At 39.3% G+C, this 18,583-nt stretch overlaps 1 long non-coding RNA gene across 1 annotated transcript in view; it reads right to left on the reverse strand.

Annotated features, from left to right (window-relative positions):
* Nucleotides 1-1,733: 1,733 nt before the first annotated feature.
* The window catches only part of LOC132385627 (uncharacterized), a 50,179-nt gene continuing 33,329 nt past the window's right edge, over nucleotides 1,734-18,583 (reverse strand). The window contains exon 3 of the long non-coding RNA XR_009509216.1: nucleotides 1,734-8,389. This is a non-coding gene — a long non-coding RNA (uncharacterized LOC132385627). The remainder of the gene's footprint in view (nucleotides 8,390-18,583) is intronic.

Here is an 18,583-nt window from a genome sequence, read left to right on the forward strand (position 1 = left end):
TTCAATTAATTTTACACCATAGCAGTGCTTCTTTGGCAATTTACTGTCGAGGAAATGTGCAGCTGAAACCAAACTATTACACAATGAAAAGTTCTGGGCACATTTATTGTATGGCTGAGACCCTAGGAGATGGAAGGCCACAAGACCATAAAGTATAGGAGCAGAATTAGGTCATTTGGCCTATTGAGTCGGCTCCACCATTTCTTCATGGCTGATCCGATTTTCCTCTCAGACCCAATCTCCTGCCTTCTCCCTATATCCCCTCAAGTCCTGACCAATCAAGAATGTATCAACCTCTGCCTTAAATATACATAAAGACTTGGCCTGCATAACTATGTGTGGCAAAGAACCTTTGGCTAAATAAATTCCTCCTCATTTCCTTTCTAACAGGACACCCCTCTGCTCTGAGGCTGTGTCCTTTGATCTTAGACTCTCCCACCATAGGAAACATCCTCTCCGCTCTCTCAAGGCCTTCCACCATTTGATGGTTCATCCACTTGAAAGATGTTGTGACATCAGCCTCCAAGACAGAGATCACAGGGTTTCCAGATGCTGCAGAGATTCACACAGGTGCACTTTTATTCTCTCTTCCAAAGTATTCATAAAAGACATTCAGCTCATCTAGGATTGAAGCATCACAGCCATTCATGATGTTGGGTTTCACCTTGTAGGAAGTAATGGCCTGTAAACCCTGCCAGAGCTGATGTGCATCCAATTCTATCTCTAATTTCAATTGTAAGTGCTCCTGCAGCTCCCTTGACCATACCTTCTTGGTTCTTGCTACTGTTGCTCCAACCTCTAGTCTCTGCCTGTATAGCTGGCGTAGAAGTGCAGCCAGGTGATTGGATTTTTCAACTTGTGGCCATGGATTGGCATGGTAAGTGTTCCCGATGGTGGTATAACAGTGGTTAAATCATTCCTCTGGTTCCACAAGAGATATGCTGTTGGTAGTTCTTCAGAGACTTCTTCAAGCTGGCCTGTTTGAAATTGCCCACAATGAAAGGGTGCGGTACTTTGTGACTTTGTAACTACTGATCATGGTGCTCGGCTCCATCAGTGCCTGCCAGAGGTGGAATGTACACCACTACCAGGCTGACGGTGGAAAACTTCCTCGACAGATAAAACGGATGACATTTGACTGCTAGGAGATCCAGATTGGGTAATGGAGACAGAGCCACCATACCTGTGCACCATGATGAAGTTAATTACGAGGCATACTCCACCTTCTCCAGCTTTGAAAGACTCGGCTATCCCGTCTTTTTAGTGGATGGTGAAGCCCTTGGGCTGAAGCGCTGCATCCAAAATTGCGGGAGTGAGCGTATGGTCCGTGAAGCAAAGTACCCAACAGACCTTGATGTCCCTCTGGTACTGCAATCTTGCTCCAAAGGCTTCAATTTTGTTTAGCAGAGGTTGCAAATTTACCTGTAGAATAGTTGGGAGTGGGGAGTCTAAGGTCTCTGCTGTTCAAATGTACCTGCAGACCAGCTTGCCTTCCATGCTTCCTTTTTCCTAAAGGGGAGCTGCACTTGGACCTGACTCTGCCTTCCCAGGTCCATAGATTCTGAGGAGCAATAGAATTTTTAATCTTCTTAAAACATTGCTTACTGAAGTACACATAGCTCCAACTTGGTTTCAGCTGTGGTAGTCCTAAACGGGAATATTTGATGAATCCTGTTACGTTTTGTAACTTCAAAATATTAAACCAGTTCAAAGGAAGACACAGGAGTCTGAAATGGAGGTCTATCCATGAGTTTACTTTAAGCAAGGTGCACACGTATCACAGTGTAGGGTGATGACATATGCAATTCATATATCTTTACATATAACCCGTAATTAATCACTTAAACAAACAAAAATGCTTAATCAAGCAATATATTGACAAAATCACTCAAATATCATTGAAGTATTGAAGCACAATTCCCATTGGAACTGCATGCAAAGAATCGCCACTTAACAGCATCATTTTCTGAAGGTGTAATTCCCCAGGATCTATAATAACTTTCTCCACTATCAACAAAACCTCCTAAATTTGTGTCATCCTCTAACTTACTGATAAACCTTTCTGCATTTGTATCAATGTCACAAAACAGGCCCTTTAGCCCATCTAGATCATGTCAAACTATTATCTGCCTAATCCTGTCAACCTGCACCCAGACATTAACCCTCCACATCCTCCCAACCATGTACGTATCCAAATTTCTCTTAAATGTTGTGATCAAACCTGTATCTACCATTTCCACTGGCAGCTGATTCTACACTCTCATTACCTTCTGAGTGGAGAAGCTCCCCCTCATGTTCCCTTTAAACATTTCACTTTCACCCTTAACCCATGACCTCTAGTTCTAGTCTCACCCAACCTCAGTAGAAAATGTAGGCATTTAGCCTACCTATACTCCTCCTAACTTTATATACCTCTACCAAGCCTCCCCTCATTCTGCTATGCCTCAGGAAATAAAGTCCTAACCTATTTCAACCATTCACTATCACTCAGGTCCTCAAGTCCCAGCAAAATCCTTGTAAATTTTTGCTACGCTCTTTCAAACTTATTGATATCTTACATAGAAACATAGAAAACCTACAGCACAATACAGGCCCTTTCAGCCACAATGCTGTGCAGAACACGTACTTACTTTAGAAATTACCTAGTGTTACCGATAGACCTCTATTTTTCTGAGCTCCATGTACCTGTCCAGGAGCCTCTTAAAAGATCCTATAGAATACACCTCCACCACTGTAGCCAGCTCTGCGTAAAAAACTTACCCCTGACATCTCCTCTGTACCTGCTTCCAAGCACCTTAAAACTGTGCCCTCTCATGTTAGTCATTTCAGCCCTGGGAAGAAGCCTCCAACTATCCACACGATCAATGCCTCTCATCATCTGATACACCTCTATCAGGTCACCTCTCATCCTCCGTTCGCTCCAAGAAAGGGCCAAGTTCACTCAACCTATTCTCATTAGGGATGCTCGCCAATCCAGGCAAAATCCTTGTAAATCTCCTTTGTACCCTTTCTATTGTTTCCACATCCTTCCTATAGTGAGGTGACCAGAACTGAGCTCAATACTCCAAGTGGAGTCTGACCAGGGTCCTATATAGCTGTAACATTACCTCTCGGCCTCTTGAACTCAATCCCACAGTTGATGAAGGCCAATACACTGTATGCCTTCTTAATCACATGGTCAACTTACGCAGCAGCTTTGAGTGTCTTATGGATTCGGACCCCAATATCCCTCTGATCCTCCGCACTGCCAAGAGTCTTGCCATTAATGCTATATTCTGCCATCCTATTTGACCTACCAAAATGAACCACCTCACAGTTATCTGGGTTGAACTACATCTGCCACATCTCAACCCAGTTTTGCATCCTATCAATGCCCCTCTGTAATCTCTGGCACCACACTATCCACAACACCCCCAACCTTTGTATCATCAGCAAAATTAATAACCCATCCCTCCACTTCCTCATCCAAGTCATTTATAAAAATCATGAACAGAAGGGGTCTCAGAACAGATCCCTGAGACACTCCACTGGTCACCGACATCCATGCAGAATATGACCCGTCTACAACCACTCTTTGCCTTCTGTGGGAAAGCCAGTTCTGGATACACAAAGCAATGTCCACTTGGATCCCATACCTCCTTACTTTCTCAATAAGCCTTGCATGGAGTTCCTTATCAATTGCCTTGCTGAAATCCATATACACTACATCCACTGCTCTACCTTCATCAATGTGTTTAGTCACATCCTCAAAAAATTCAGTCAGGCCTGTAAGGCATGACCTCCCTTTGACAAGGCAATGCTGACTATTCCTAATCATATTATACCTCTCCAAATGTTCATAAATCCTGCCTCTCAGGATCTTCTCCATCAACTTACCAACCACTGAAGTAAGATTCACTGATCTATAATTTCCTGGTCTATCTCTACTCCCTTTCATGAACAGTATGTAGGTGACAACTATTGTACACACTAAATTAGGCCTCATCAATGTCTTACACTGTACAACTTCAACACAACATCCTAACTCCTGTACTCAATAATTTGATTTATGAAGACCAATGTGCTAAAAGCTCTCTTTACAGCCCTATCTACCTGTGATGCCACTTTCAGGAAATAATGAAATTATGGAAAATCCTTTTGTTCTACCACACTTCACATTATCCTATTAGCTGTTGTGTAAGTCCTACCCTGGTTTGTCCCCCAAAGTGCACACTTCACACTTATCTGCATTAAATTCCATTTGCCATTTTTCGAGCTCGTCTAGATCATGCTGCAGGCTTTGATAGCCTTCCTTGCTGTCCACCATGCCGCCATCTGCAAATTTGCTCATCCAGTTTGCACCATTATATCCAGATCATTGATATAGATGACAAATAATAACAGACTCAGCACTGTTCCCTGTGGCACTCCACTAGTCACAAGCCTCCAGTCAACAAAGCAACTATTACTACCACACTCTATCTTCTACTGTGAAGCTAATGTCTAATCCAATTTGCTACCTCTCCTGAATGCCAAGTGACCGAACCTTCTTGACTGACCTTCCACGTAGGTCTTTCTAATGTCCACATAAACATCATCCACTGCCTTTCCTTCATCAGCTTTCCTCATAAAATTCCTCGAAAAACTTTATAGGATTAGCTAGAGATGACCTAGCATGCTCAAAATCATGATGATTATCCATAATTATTCCCTATCTATTTAAATACTCATATATCTTGTCCGTTAGAAATATTTACAATAAATTACCCACTAATGATATCAGGCTCACCAGGATATAATTTCCTAGCTTACTTTTAGGGTCTTTTTTAAACAAAGGAACAGTATTAGTAATCTTCCTATCCTCTGGCACCCCACCTGTGGCTAAGGACGTTTTAAATACCTCTGCTAGGGCCGCTGCAATTACTACACTAGCCTCCCACGATGTCCAAAGGAACATTTTGCCAGCCCCTGGAAATTTATCCACCCTAATTAGCCTCAAGACGGCAAGCACCCCCTCCTCTGTGATCTGAGAACTCACTGCTGTTTTGCCTCACTTCTACAGACTCTGAGTCTTGGCTGCTGAGTATATACAGATGCAAACAATTCATTTAAGATCTACCTCATCCCTTTCAACTCCATGCATACATTGTGAATAACAAGGGTCCCAACACCAATCCCAGCAGCAAACCATTTGTTACTCATCTCTATTCTGAGGAAGAACCGTCAACAACCATCCCCTGTTTTCTACCTCCAATCCACCTTTTTTAGCACACCCTGGATTCCATGGGATCTAACCTTCTATACCAACCTACCATTGTGGGACCCTTGTTGAAGGCCTTGCTAAAGTCCAAATAGACAACATCTACTGCCCTAACTTTACTTGTCATGACTTTCAACGCACAAAGCCGTGCTGACTCTTCCTAATCAAGCTCTAACGATCTAAATGCTGGTAGGTCCTATCCCTCAGAATTCCCTCCCATAACTTCCCCTTTGCTGATTCCAGGCTGACTAACCTGTAGTTTCCTAGTTTATTCTTTCTACCTTTGTTAAAAAAACAGAACTTCATTAGCCACTTCCTGCTTTTCAAGAACTTCCTCAGTGATGAAGCAAATGAAGAAGCAAATATCTCTGCAAGGGACTCAATAATTTCTTCTCTAGCCTTCCACAAAGTCTAAGGATGTACTCAGTAAGGCCCAGGTGTTTTAGCCACATTATACCCAGGTATTAGTGAAATCAGGGGAAAAATAGTACACTCCATTCGATCTACTTGTATTCACATAGTTTACTGAGGCTGAGAGGAAGGGATAGGGTGATCACAGCTTTTATAGTAACCAGTACCGATGTGGAATAATACTTTTGTCCTTGCTGCCTTTCTTTAAAGAGAAAATCCTGCAGTTTTTTGGCACTGATTTATACCAGCAGACCTGTGGGGCGTGGCACAGTAAAAGGGCCTAACACCTGTTTCATTTGATCATTACTGATATTTGAGAAATGTCCTAACTCTATATTGGATTGGATGTCTTTCAGGCATTCTGTGGGCAATGGCTGTACATCTTCCAATCCGGATGACATTGCGAACAAGCAGCTTGTGGTCTAGGTAATAGGCCACAAATATATGATCAGAAATTAACCAGTTATAGGAAACCTGTCTCTGATTAAAGAAAATGTGGTCTAAATGTTAAAAAAAATTACTTTAGAAAAAGGTACAGGTGAAACATTAAATATATCTCCCTAGATGAGCTTTGGCTGCTGCCTTAATATGAATTTCATAAGAAGGTGATAGGTACATTAGAAATCAGGAGAAGAGAATAAAGGAGAGAAAGTTTTGTTTAAGAAAATACAGCTAAATGCTCAACAAAATGGCACCACAGATTTAATGGGCTGAATGACATATTCTAGAGGTTCAGATTATTTTAAACTGTTTAAGGTTCTGCAGTTAAGCATTTAGGCAAAATACAAAATTACAGGAAGTGACTTTCTATGGGGGTTGACATTTAGGCTTGAGATCATGCACCTGCATTATTTACTGGCATTCACCATAATTGAGCACCAGTACCTTGCTGTCCTTGGTTAATTGGCCCTATCAGCTCCTGTTCCATGAGTGACTACATGTCATTGCAAAGTCAAGAGGAATAATCATTGAGGTGTACAATTCCACTGTGACTTATAACAAAACATTTGGTTGTTGGCTCTTCACCAGGATTTTCAACATTCTTATGGGACAGCACTCAGTAATGAGAATGAGATAAACATTCAATGACCACTTTATTAAGTGCACCTGCACACCCACTTGATTCTATTAATCAATCATGTGGTGGAAACTCAATGCACAAAGCATGCAGACGGTGTTGCTCAGACCAAACATCAGAATGAGGGAAGAAATATGCTCTGAGTGACTTTGACTGTTGTGTGATTGTTGGTGCCAGATAAGATGATTTGAGTATCTCAGAAACTGCTGATTTCCTGGGATTTTCATAAACAACACTCTCTCTCCTACAATTTAAAGTGGTCCATAGGGCCCATATGACCAAGGATAAGTTGTCTCATTTTTATTTAGATACATCTCTGTACTGTGATAAATGTAATAATGGAGACACTTCAGTCATTCATATGTTTTGGACATGTCCGAGTCTTGGAAAATATTGGAAAGAAGTATTTCAAACTTTCTTGATACTTCTCAAAATAAACTTTAAGCCTAATCCTTTGTCTGCTTTAATTGGTATTTTTGGAGGAAAGGATATTATTTTGGAGTCATCTGACTTGCACAGTTTGGCTTTTATTTCTCATGGCCAGAAGGATGTTCTTGCTTAAATGGAAAGATGTGGCCCCTCCTACTCATGCCCAATGGCTATGTGATGTCATGTTTAAATTTAGAGAAGATTCGATGTTCAATCTCTGAATCTGGTCAAGACTTTCAAACATTGTGGCGATCTTTTTTGAATTATTTTCAAAACCTTTGATTTGCTGTTAAAGCACTGATGATGACTATTTTTTTCCTTTTTTTCTTTACTAATCAGCTTTGGTCTTGGTAGTGGGTTAGATTTTTCTATATAATAAAATTGCTATATTTCAATGTTATGAATTAATCTGTATGAATATAGGGTAAGGAGTCTTTATATGCAGTTTAATATAATGTATTGAGATATATATTTTTTTCTTATACTCTATTATATGTAATTAGAAATATTGGAAAAGAACTGTGTCTAGAGTTTATAGAGAATGATGCAAAAAACCCAATTGAGTGTAGTACTGTGGGCGAAAGCACCTTGTTCAAAGTTTCAAAGGTACATTTAATGTCAGAGAAATGTATACATATACATCCTGAAATTCTTTTTCTTCACAAGCATCCATGAAAACAGAGGAGAACCCCAAAGAATGAATGACAGTTAAATGTTACAACCCCAAAGTCCTACCCCAGCTCACCCCACGCATAAGCAGCAGCAAAGCTTCACCCGCCACCTCCCCCCAGAACATCAGCACCTCATACCAAGCACTCAAGTGTGCAGCAAAGTATCAATAACAACACAGACTTGCAGTACCCCAAAGACTCCTCGTTCACTTGGTAATCTGATGTACCACAGGCTCTCTCTCTTCTGAATAAGGGAAAAAGAGGTGTCCCTGTTTCACAGCGAGTGGGGAGACATAACAAAGCAACTCACTGATTTATGGTATTAAAAGTCTGTGGCATTGCTTCTTCTGAGCTCAGTGCCCAAAGAACTCGGGTCTCTGGGCACACAGCCAACAGCCAGCTTGCTGCTTTCTTCTATCTCCCACGATGCACCAGCTTCCTACGGCGGCACCGACCTCGAGTCCGCCCATCTCCAGAGACAAGAAATCCTGGAACCCCGAAGGTGTGCTAGGCTTCTAGGTCACTTCCTTGTCATATTGATAAACGGCCAGTCGTGAGACCCTGAGAGTGGAGAATGGTCAGATTGGTTCAAGCTGTTAGGAAGACAACAGTAACTCAAATAACTGAATGTTACAACAGTAGTGTGCTGAAGATCACATTGAACCTTGGGGAAGATGGGCTACAGCAGCAGAAGACCACAGACGTGCACTTTATGGCCACATTATTAGGTACAGCTACTCAATAAAGTAGCTACTGAGTGTAAATCAGATGGGAAGTGCTCAGAGGCAAGAGGACAAAGAGAAAATGTTACCATTTTTACTTTCCACTTTAATACTGGCTTTCTTTTGAGGACCAATTCCAAATGGACAACATGCTTCAACAATCTGGTTATATTATGGATCAGCTAGTCAATTAGCATAAGAGTGCTTAACGATGCAAGTGTATGGCTCGCACACAGAATCCTGGCTCCACATGTGCACTCACCATTTGCATTTGGGACTTACTCTGTGCCTTGGCCACAATGAAGGATGGGGGCTTTGGGCATTTATTTGGAACTGGGTAAAAACCAGGATATTATTGGACCCAAAATAAATAAAGGAATACTTCTAAAAGCTGTAAACATCTGTATTCCAAGAGAAAATAACATTTTCCCAGAATAAGAATGTTCGGCACAAAATTGGCTACTTGCTTTTCTACTGGAGTCATCTAATTTAATGTAATTTCCTGCTCTTCCTTTTGAAAAGTTTATCCATTTAATATTAGCCTTTCATAAAAATAGATAATACCTTCTTTTAAATTACCAGTGTTCTTTTACTACTATTAAGAACTACTTTACCTTCTCCCTCCTGTTTGAAAATGATAAATGCAGAAATAATTCTTCTTAAATTAGACCAATATATTAACATAGTTGTGGTATTGTTAGCTCAAAATGAAAAGCTGTGTTAAAAGAAGTTCGTAAAATTTAAAATGGATCATAAATGCACAGATGTTTACTGATTTTATAAACACTTTGATCATTAAGGGTTAACATTTTACTTAAGAGAAGTAATGAGTGCAAGAAAAAAAAGTAGATTTGAAAAATCTTTCCTGCCATCATGATTAAAACTTGTAATCAGTACTTGATCAGAAGATGCAAAAAAAAATTCATGGAATTATTTTATGCCAGAAGTGCGGGTTGCAAAGTGAGCTGTACAGTCTACTTCTCTTCCTACATTAATTCCCACAATCTCATGAATTCTTAAGAAAGAATTAGCAAAGGGTGGATCAAAGTATATAATTTTGGTCTGAACCTCACCCAATGAAAGAAGGAATCCAAGACAGATCATTAAACCATAGGTACTTGCTGACAGGAAGGAAACCATCTGGAGAACAACTTCTGCTAATTATACTGGAACGTACTAACAGGAATAAAGAGTAGCCCTTAATGACCTTTCCCTTGGTGGCAGAATCCACTGCAAAGTGGACGATCTTGGGCTTGAGCCAACAACTAATAGCTGGTAGCAGTACAAAGGGCTCACACCAGCAGTTAATAATCTTTCCTTACTTACAAAAATATTCCAAACATCGTCTGAACAAATCCCTCTAGCACCTGCAAATGACAGCATTCTGAAAATATTTTATGTACACTTATTTACAACCATTGGTACAATTTCCCAGAATTTTTCAAGTTTCCCCATCCACTGAAAAATGCTGTTGCAGTATCCCATGAATTTCGTCAGTTAAGAAAAGTTAAACTGTTTCTCTTTTTAAGGAGGCAAGAATGAAAAGGTTCTTAATTAGGAATTAACTCCATCAATATTATCAATATTAAATAATTCTTGTTGTTTAGAAGTTTGTAAAATTGTACCCAATTAAAGAATATTGAAAGATAACTGAGCTTAAACCTGTTTAGAAGTTTGGTGTTAGCCCTTCCTTAGTGTGCTAAGTCAGTGCAATACATATTGAAACACTCACTCTGATCTCTCGAAAATACCTGCTAAATTGAGCAAAAATACCTTGAAAATAGTTTTGGGGCACTTACTACAAAGACTCATACATTAAGCAGCATCTCTGCAGTTCCCTCTCAACCTGGATGTAAAAGTTTCAATCTTGCATCTTAATGTGGTTGAAGACACAGCAACCACAGAGCAGCTGACCCTCATGGAAGTGAGGGAAAATGCAAGACAAGGACTCTAAGTGGCTCTCTCTCTCATGTCTGTGTTCCTTGGAGTAATTAGCCCGATCAATTCCTGTTCCATGAGTGGCTACATGTCACAGCAAAGGTGAAATACCATCAAGGGGGTAGTCAGTGTACAATTCAGCATGAATTGTTAAAAAGGACTGAGATCAGTGCAGGTAAAACCAGGGAGCTATTTATGATAATGCTGGTGATTGAAAAGTTAGGCTGGGAGGTGCTTTATACAAAAAACATTGATGCGACAACACAGGCTTTTTAATTGCCATCTCTTGAAAAATTTGACCAAGATGTGTGATTTTTGTCAGTGAACGGCAAAGACGGTTTTCCCCAAAAATTCCTATTTCTCCTGGCAGTAGTTCTGCAAACCGTGACATCATTTACTGTATGACTGCTGTTGGGTAAGTGCCAGCTGCACCAAGATAAGTCACCCCACATGTGGCTGGGGCAATTTCCCAGTGGTTATTAATCAACCAGGAATTGATTATTAGCATGATGAAATACGGACTTTCTGTGTATTAGGGGAGCATAGACTATTGTCGGTTTTTCTACAAAATATCTTTCAATAGATATAAAACCCCTTCATAAAATTGTGCCACATAGAAACAGGCTGCTTGGTCCTCCAAGTCGATGCCTAGCTATACTAACCACACTTAACTACATTTATCCCATATCCTTCCTTTCCCTACTTATTCAAGTACATCTCAAGCCATCTCTTCAATATAATTACTATTTCTGCCTCCACAACTGGCAGCTCATTCCAGATAGCAACTTCTCATTGTAAATGGTCTACTTAATTCCCTCATGCTGGCCCTTCAGCTCTGCTCTGACAGTCAAGGAGGAAGTAATGTGACAGTTACAAAACTTTGCAATGGTTTTGTAACACGATAAGTGTTCATTAGTGCCGATTAACCTGTCCATTTAGTGCAGCAAGATGCAACCTGTTCCTTTCTGGGTGAGATTTGGCTTGTTCCACTGCACACAGTAGCATTGAAAAGAAGTGCCAATATTTCTCCTCTTTCTGTTGGATTGTGAAATCAAGAATATTTGCAAATTCAAGCCAGTGATGTTTGATATATCAGCGTTAATTTAATACCTGACCTGGTATCTCAGATATTAAAGTGACTTTTCTCAGAAGAAGCACAGGAAGTTAAGAAAGATTTAATTATACATAGTTGATATGGTATAAGTAATTTGAGGTTAAAACTAAAGTCTGTCAGGTATGAAAATATATATCCATGCTGATCCAGATTATCTATACAAGTTATACTAGTTTAATTAATTGGAGTTTTTTATTCTTGATGAAAATTAGGTCGCATTTTATAATTTAATAATTCCGAGGAAAGCTGCGAATCTGGACCAGGTGGGATTTTATCTATTTATATAAAGTCTACAAATCACAAATGTGAATCACCTCTACTTTGACTTCAGTTAAGAAGCTTTCCTAAGCGTGATCGTCCCCTAAATAGAGCATCATATGGCCTATGGAACAGAAGTCTGCAGAATGTGGGTTTATATGCCTCACAGAGATATCAGACTTCCAACTGGCAGTTGCACTGATCCCATGGAAAGAAAGATTTTCTACATAGGTTACTTTGAAAAAGATTCTGAAAGCATACGCAGGTCATACGACACTGACATCAGCACTATCCTGAAAACTGGATAGTGTGCAGAGCTTGCTTTTTCATGACCTGATAAATGTTCTTCCTAAATGGATGCTACTGGCTTTAGAAAAGACAGGCTTTACTTTGCATTGAATTTTGAAAACTGAAAATTCATTATTATACCTTATTGATGAAACTTATCCTGACACACTTTGCCATGGCATAAGTACTCTCATCCACTGATCATTGTAGACCATAAAGCTTTATAAACTAGTAACATTGCTTTGAAGAGGAAGTACTTGGGGCTGGAAATTCCGGCTCAATTCATCTCTTCATTATTTTACCTGTGTATTAGAATGGATTTATTGTACATACAGGAGTCTAAAGAGGTGCATAGAAGTTACAAAACTCTTCTCATTGAAATTTTTGATTGGCTACAGGAATGTTGTAAGCTGCAGTACACACTTATTCCTTCAGTGTCTTCAGATGTATCCATATGGCAGCATAACGAGGATAGTAACTGCTCCGGAAGTGCATTTAGTATATTATTAAAAGTCTACTGGAGACCTACATTAAATAGACTCATTGTTTCAATGAGATACACAGAAGGTATTCTTTTCATTACATTTGATTCCCAATGGAATTAATTTTTGATTTATCCAATTAATATATCTCAATAAAATATTTACAAAATGAATTACATTTATGATTTTTTAAAATTGTGTTGTATTTATGTTCATTTTTCAATGATTCTGTTATGACAAAGCTTTCTATTGATGTGTGTAAGTTCTGTATGGATAACATGCACTGTTAAAATTATAAACAGTATTTCACATTTTTGATCTACTTGGCTTAGACAGTATTCTTCTATTAAGAATATTATCAAGTCAGAGTTATACCCTCTCAGTAATTTATTAAAGTATTCTAATTTCTGATAAATATATGCGTTTGTTTTTACAGAGAATTTTGACTACATCTTCTTGTTCATAAAAGTTAAGGTATTAGTGACTGTGAATTAAGTCACTGGAGAGATGCTGGAGTTGTGGATATGGAAGTCTATATTCATCACGACGAACAGACATACTTGTGGAGGCATTCACGGTAGAGGCTCACAAACCCAAAAGTATGTCACGTTTTTATACACTGAAAATCAAAGGTAACAGCAGGTGATTCAATACAATCTCAGTTGTTACAATAACATTATTTAGTTCAATGTTTTGGGTTGACAATGCTTCCTTTGAATTTCATATCTACACGGGGAGACACTTCGGAATGTTCAAACGTCTCTGCTGAGACACACTAATTGACACAGATGGTCTTAAAAACTTCTGAAGACAGAGACAGATGTCAGAGTACACAGCAGATCAGCTATTGATTGCAGCTAGACCTGTGACCATTTTGATATGCTAAGTGACAACAGCAGCCAGGTCTGCCAGCTTGAACTCAGTCACGTAACTTAGTCATGTTGCCTGGTTTGATGCAAGTCAATTAACACAACCCCATTGTCTGAAAGTCTGGCTGAGATATATTTGAATGCCTCATCGTTGCCATTTTACAAACTGTATCTCTCAGTCTGTGGGTAACCTGTGCTCCACCAACGTGTAAAGGAAAGATTTTAACTTCAATTTACTGCTTGCAATTTACAACCAACTTTAAGAACTGAAGTGTAGTTCTCACCTGAAGTAACATCTGCCATATTCATATAACTCCAGAATATTCCCTAATAATATGATAAGGCAAAAGACAGCTGTGGCCCCAACATTTACACAGAGTCAGATCAAGCCACAGTATGTGCATGTGATGAGGCACTCCAACAAAACATACTTGTAATGTTTGTTCCTAATCTGGCTTTCAAACTTCGCCATACAACTTTGATAGACCTACATCTTTATTCCTTTTCATTTTGAAATAAGGGGAAGAAATCTAAAGTGCACATTGAAAGAATATTTTAAAATGTAGGTATTATCTTTACAATAAATGATGGAACTGAACAAGAAAAGGTGTAAAAGGGAGCATGGCATGAGCTGGGAGAGTGACCTGCCGGAGGATTGGAGCAGAGAAGCACATGGCCAGGGGGAGTTTGTAAAAAGTACTGCAATAGGTAATGGAGAGCCCTTGAAGGCTGTTGAAGATGTGGTGAATTATGAATTAAGTTTTAATCATTTACCTTATAAACATTTGGATAAATAACAACCACTGCAAGACAGACACAATGTTGGTGTGTCAAGGACACTTTGGATCAGTCATCATAAACTCAAGGTAAGGAGTAAGGCCTTTGGGATTAAAGAGAGAAAATGTTTATTCACTCGGAAGGTACATCTTTGGAATTCATATCCAGGATGGATGTGGAAGTTCAGTCATTGAGTTTATTCAATACCAAAGATTTTTAGATGTTAAAGGTACATGGTTAATTGAGGAAAGCGATATTGAGGTAAAAAATCAGCCTTTAACTTAATGAATGGCAGAGCAGGCACAAGGAGACTAATGGCCTACCCTTACTTTTATTTCTCCAAGTTTATTGTGAGTGTAGATTCTTCAACATGGAGGAGGCATGTTCTGTCAGACTCTTCTCTTATTGGATCTAGAGGCTCAAGGGCCCAACACTGACTGATACCAGTGACCTCTGACACACAGAAGCTCCCTACTGGTATTGATCTCCTTAGAGGGAATAATTTATTTTACTATTTAAGTGACACTCTCCCTTTCTTCTTCAGTTTCTTTCTCCTCTTTGGCATCAAGTATGCACCATGCTACTGCATGCTGCAGCTGTGGGGAATGTACCTTGAGGAACTCATTCCCTTCTCAGAAATCATCAGTAGCTGTGTTCCGTTTCCTGTGGTCCCCTCTGGAACCAAACAGGTCCCCACATGGCACATTTTAATTGTAACCCACTCAGGTCACTTTCAAAAAAGTTTTGGCTAATTCCATGGTTATTTTTGTTAGGGATCCAAAGAGATGTTAAAGCTAAGCAAAACTAGTTTTTTTAGTACATTAAGGCCAAAGTAAAATTCACTTGTTATGGCAGGGACATACTGTGTAGTTAGGTGAATTCTGGATGCTTGCTTCATCCCAGTCTGATAAGCACAAACACAGCGGGTGGACAGGAACCAAAGGCACCTAGCCAGTGAAATTTGACCCATTAGTTACCAATGCAGGTAGCTGATAAAATTGTACCTTGACCACCTTACCCACTCCATTAGCTGCTTCAGCAAGTATACCAATTAGTTACAAATTAATGTACAAGCAGTCCCCTGGGGTATATAAGGGTTCTGTTCCTGAGAACTGTCTTATGCCAATTTCTCTGTAAGTCAGAAACGTCCATTTTCCATAATAACCCATAACATATCAGTCCACGTAAACCTTCTATAATTATTACATTTCACTGACTAATCACCCTATTTCTCACATTATTAAACAAATGAATATAGACTGTATTCAGTCATTAATAAATACAATTTTATTATTCTTATTACTAGTTTCAAAAATATTCGGGAGAATGTGTGTAAAGTAGTATTTCCATAGTCAATGTTTTTCATAATCTGAGATCCCTGTACTTAACGTGTTTTGGTCTCTTTGCAAGAAATGCCACAGAGGCATGGGAAATGCCTGTTTATGAGTGGATCAAATTAATAATAAATTACATACCACAAGAAATTATCAGTACTGCTAATGACAATTCACGCTGTCGTAGAGATACGATCTTATCTGGTTTCCTAGTAACAATGCTTTTGATGACATACCCTAATTATTTATTATAATTGCAATAGATTTAAACATAAATCATCAAGAGATAAGTGACAACAATCTGAAGGAAATGATTCTTTGACATTGGACCTTGATCACATTTTGTTATAAAACATTAAGTCATTGTTAAAGTCCTAATTTAATCCTGTTTTATCCTTATCATATACTTTGAACAAAGGTTTATTGCTACTAAATGCTCTTAATACCACTGGAGCTGATGTTTCAGTTTTGTGTTGATATATTAGTTTACTTTAGTCCATAAGGTTTTCAGACCCATTATAGTGAGGGAGTCTCACAAATTCAGACTTATGTGACATACCAACCATCACTGTTGTTTGTTTTGTTTGGGAGTTATGTTAGCCAGTTGTGAGGAGATGTTGCATACACCGCCATCTTGATTTTTTCAACTTGGCACTTAAACTATCCTATTGATTCCAGACTTGGCCAAGGCTCTAAACCACCTCTAGTGCCATTTCCTATTAATTTCCCTCAATGCTGAATATAACTTTGACATGCAATATCCTTTTATATTGCATCTGTGTATGAATGCATAATCAAATAACCTTTAAAATCAGATTACAGTGACCCTGATCTAGAAAACCGCATACATTAGTGAAAATGTGACTGATGTAAGAGTACAGTATATTTTAGCTAAATTACAAATTTTGGAATTTCAGGTTGTCAGAAATTTTGAGTTACGGAAATATTCCCATTTCTGTCATCTTATCCGTGTAGCTGTTCAAATGTCTATTCAAGATTGGAATTGTACCCTGCTCAAGAACTTCATCTGGAATTGAGTTTGTACTTGTGCTCAAAATTGGCGCAGAGTAAGCTTGGTGTTCTGTAAAGGCACAAACATACCCAATATGGTGAGTAGGTCATTTAGTCAGGCCAATTTTCAGTAATTCTATGGCGATCAGAAATTTTTTTGAAAGTAAGCAAAAGATTTTTTTTGAAAGTTTGTTGATCTTACGGTTTACTGAGGAATGGAGTATCAGATTAGTTTAGTCACCGATGTATACAGCATAGAAACAGGCTCTTTGACCCAACACATGCATGCCAACCCAGGTTCCTACCTCATATGGCTCAGACCTCTACCCATGTAGCAGTCCAAATGCCTTTTTCATATTATAGTTACACTCTGACTTCCTCTGGTAGCTCATTCCATTTACTCACCATCCTCTGTTTGAAAAATCTACCCCTTGAATATCCTTTAAACTCCCCATCCCCCTAACTGTAAATCTATGCCCACTAGCTTTGCACTCACTTACCCTGGGACAAAGACCGTGACTATCCACCCTATCATAATTTTATAAACTTCTACAGGTCATGCCTCATCTTGCTTTGCTTCAGGGAAAACTGCCCCAGCCTATCCAGACTCTTGTTATAACTCAAGCCCTCCAGTCCCAGTAACATCCTTATGAATCTTTGCTGCACCCTCTTTAGTTTAATCACATCCTTCCTGTAGCACGGCGACCACACTGCACACACAATTACTCCAAGTACTATCTCACCAATCTGTAACATGACGTCCCAACTCCTGTACTTAGTGATGGTTGTAACATGGATTGCTGCTTCTGGGAATGGTAAGCTAGTGGAGCAGGATGCCACTGTGAATGTTTCCTCTCCTGGGTCCACTCCTGTGGTCCCATCTCTCTTGCAGCAGTTTCTGTCTCAGTTGCTCTTCTTGTCCCTGTATCTAGGTAGTCCTTCACAATGCCTTTCGTTCTAAAGTTAAGCTTTATTACTTGCCACGTTCACATTGAAACACAGTGAAGTGCATCGTATGCGGCAATGGCCAGCAGAGCCTGAGGGCCACGTTGCCGGGAGCCCGCAAGTGCCACCATGCTTCTGGCACCAGCATAGAATGCCCACTAACCCTACCTGTACACCTTTGGAAGGTGGGAGGAAACCAGACTACCCAGAAGAAACCCTCTTAGTCATGGGGAGAAGTTACAAACTTCTTAGAGACAACGGTGGAAATTGATCCCGAATTGGTGATTGCTGACTCTATAAAGTATTGCATTAATCGTTGTGCTACCATGCTGCTCCCATTTTGCAACTAAGAAGATGGCTAGATGACTCTGACTTTACATTTCTGACCATTCATATTTTAGGTCACTGTATAGCAGTGGTAAGAAATTAAATGCTGAAAGATTTAGAAGCCATTAACTGAAAAAAATGCAAGAACACATTTTAGATCTTGGTATATTTAATGTAAACATATTGCAGGGTTTTGTAAAGTCAAGAAGAAACTATTTTCCTCCTTTAGAGGTTAAAAAGCTTCATAGCTGATGGAATTTTAATTTCTCTTGGTTGAAAATACTGAACAATAAGTGTAATAATCTCTCAAGTATAAATACACAATGCACGATGCAATTACTTTTATGTTGCCATTGTAGATTAAAATCTTTAATATCATTCCCAGCTTTCCACAGAATCTGTGACCCACTGCAAGTAATTACGGATAGAGATTATCTTCTGTCATCTCTGCTTTGTTTCAATTGCTCAAACAAAATGCCCCTAAAGCAATTAGTCTCAACGATGAGTGGTGTAAGTCTTCATTTTTCAGCTGCCACAGTATTGTATCATAGCACATTGCAAATCACGCACATTCTACACATCGCATTCATCGCTAAGGAAGAAGCTATTTCTTTCTCAATCATTGTGCTTCGGTTGGAAAAGTCCTTGCCAGCTTTCTGCAAAGCAATCCAAACAACCCTTAATTCACTG

The sequence above is a fragment of the Hypanus sabinus genome, chromosome 2, assembly GCF_030144855.1.
Source record: "Hypanus sabinus isolate sHypSab1 chromosome 2, sHypSab1.hap1, whole genome shotgun sequence".
In the NCBI taxonomy this organism is placed as follows: domain Eukaryota; kingdom Metazoa; phylum Chordata; class Chondrichthyes; order Myliobatiformes; family Dasyatidae; genus Hypanus; species Hypanus sabinus.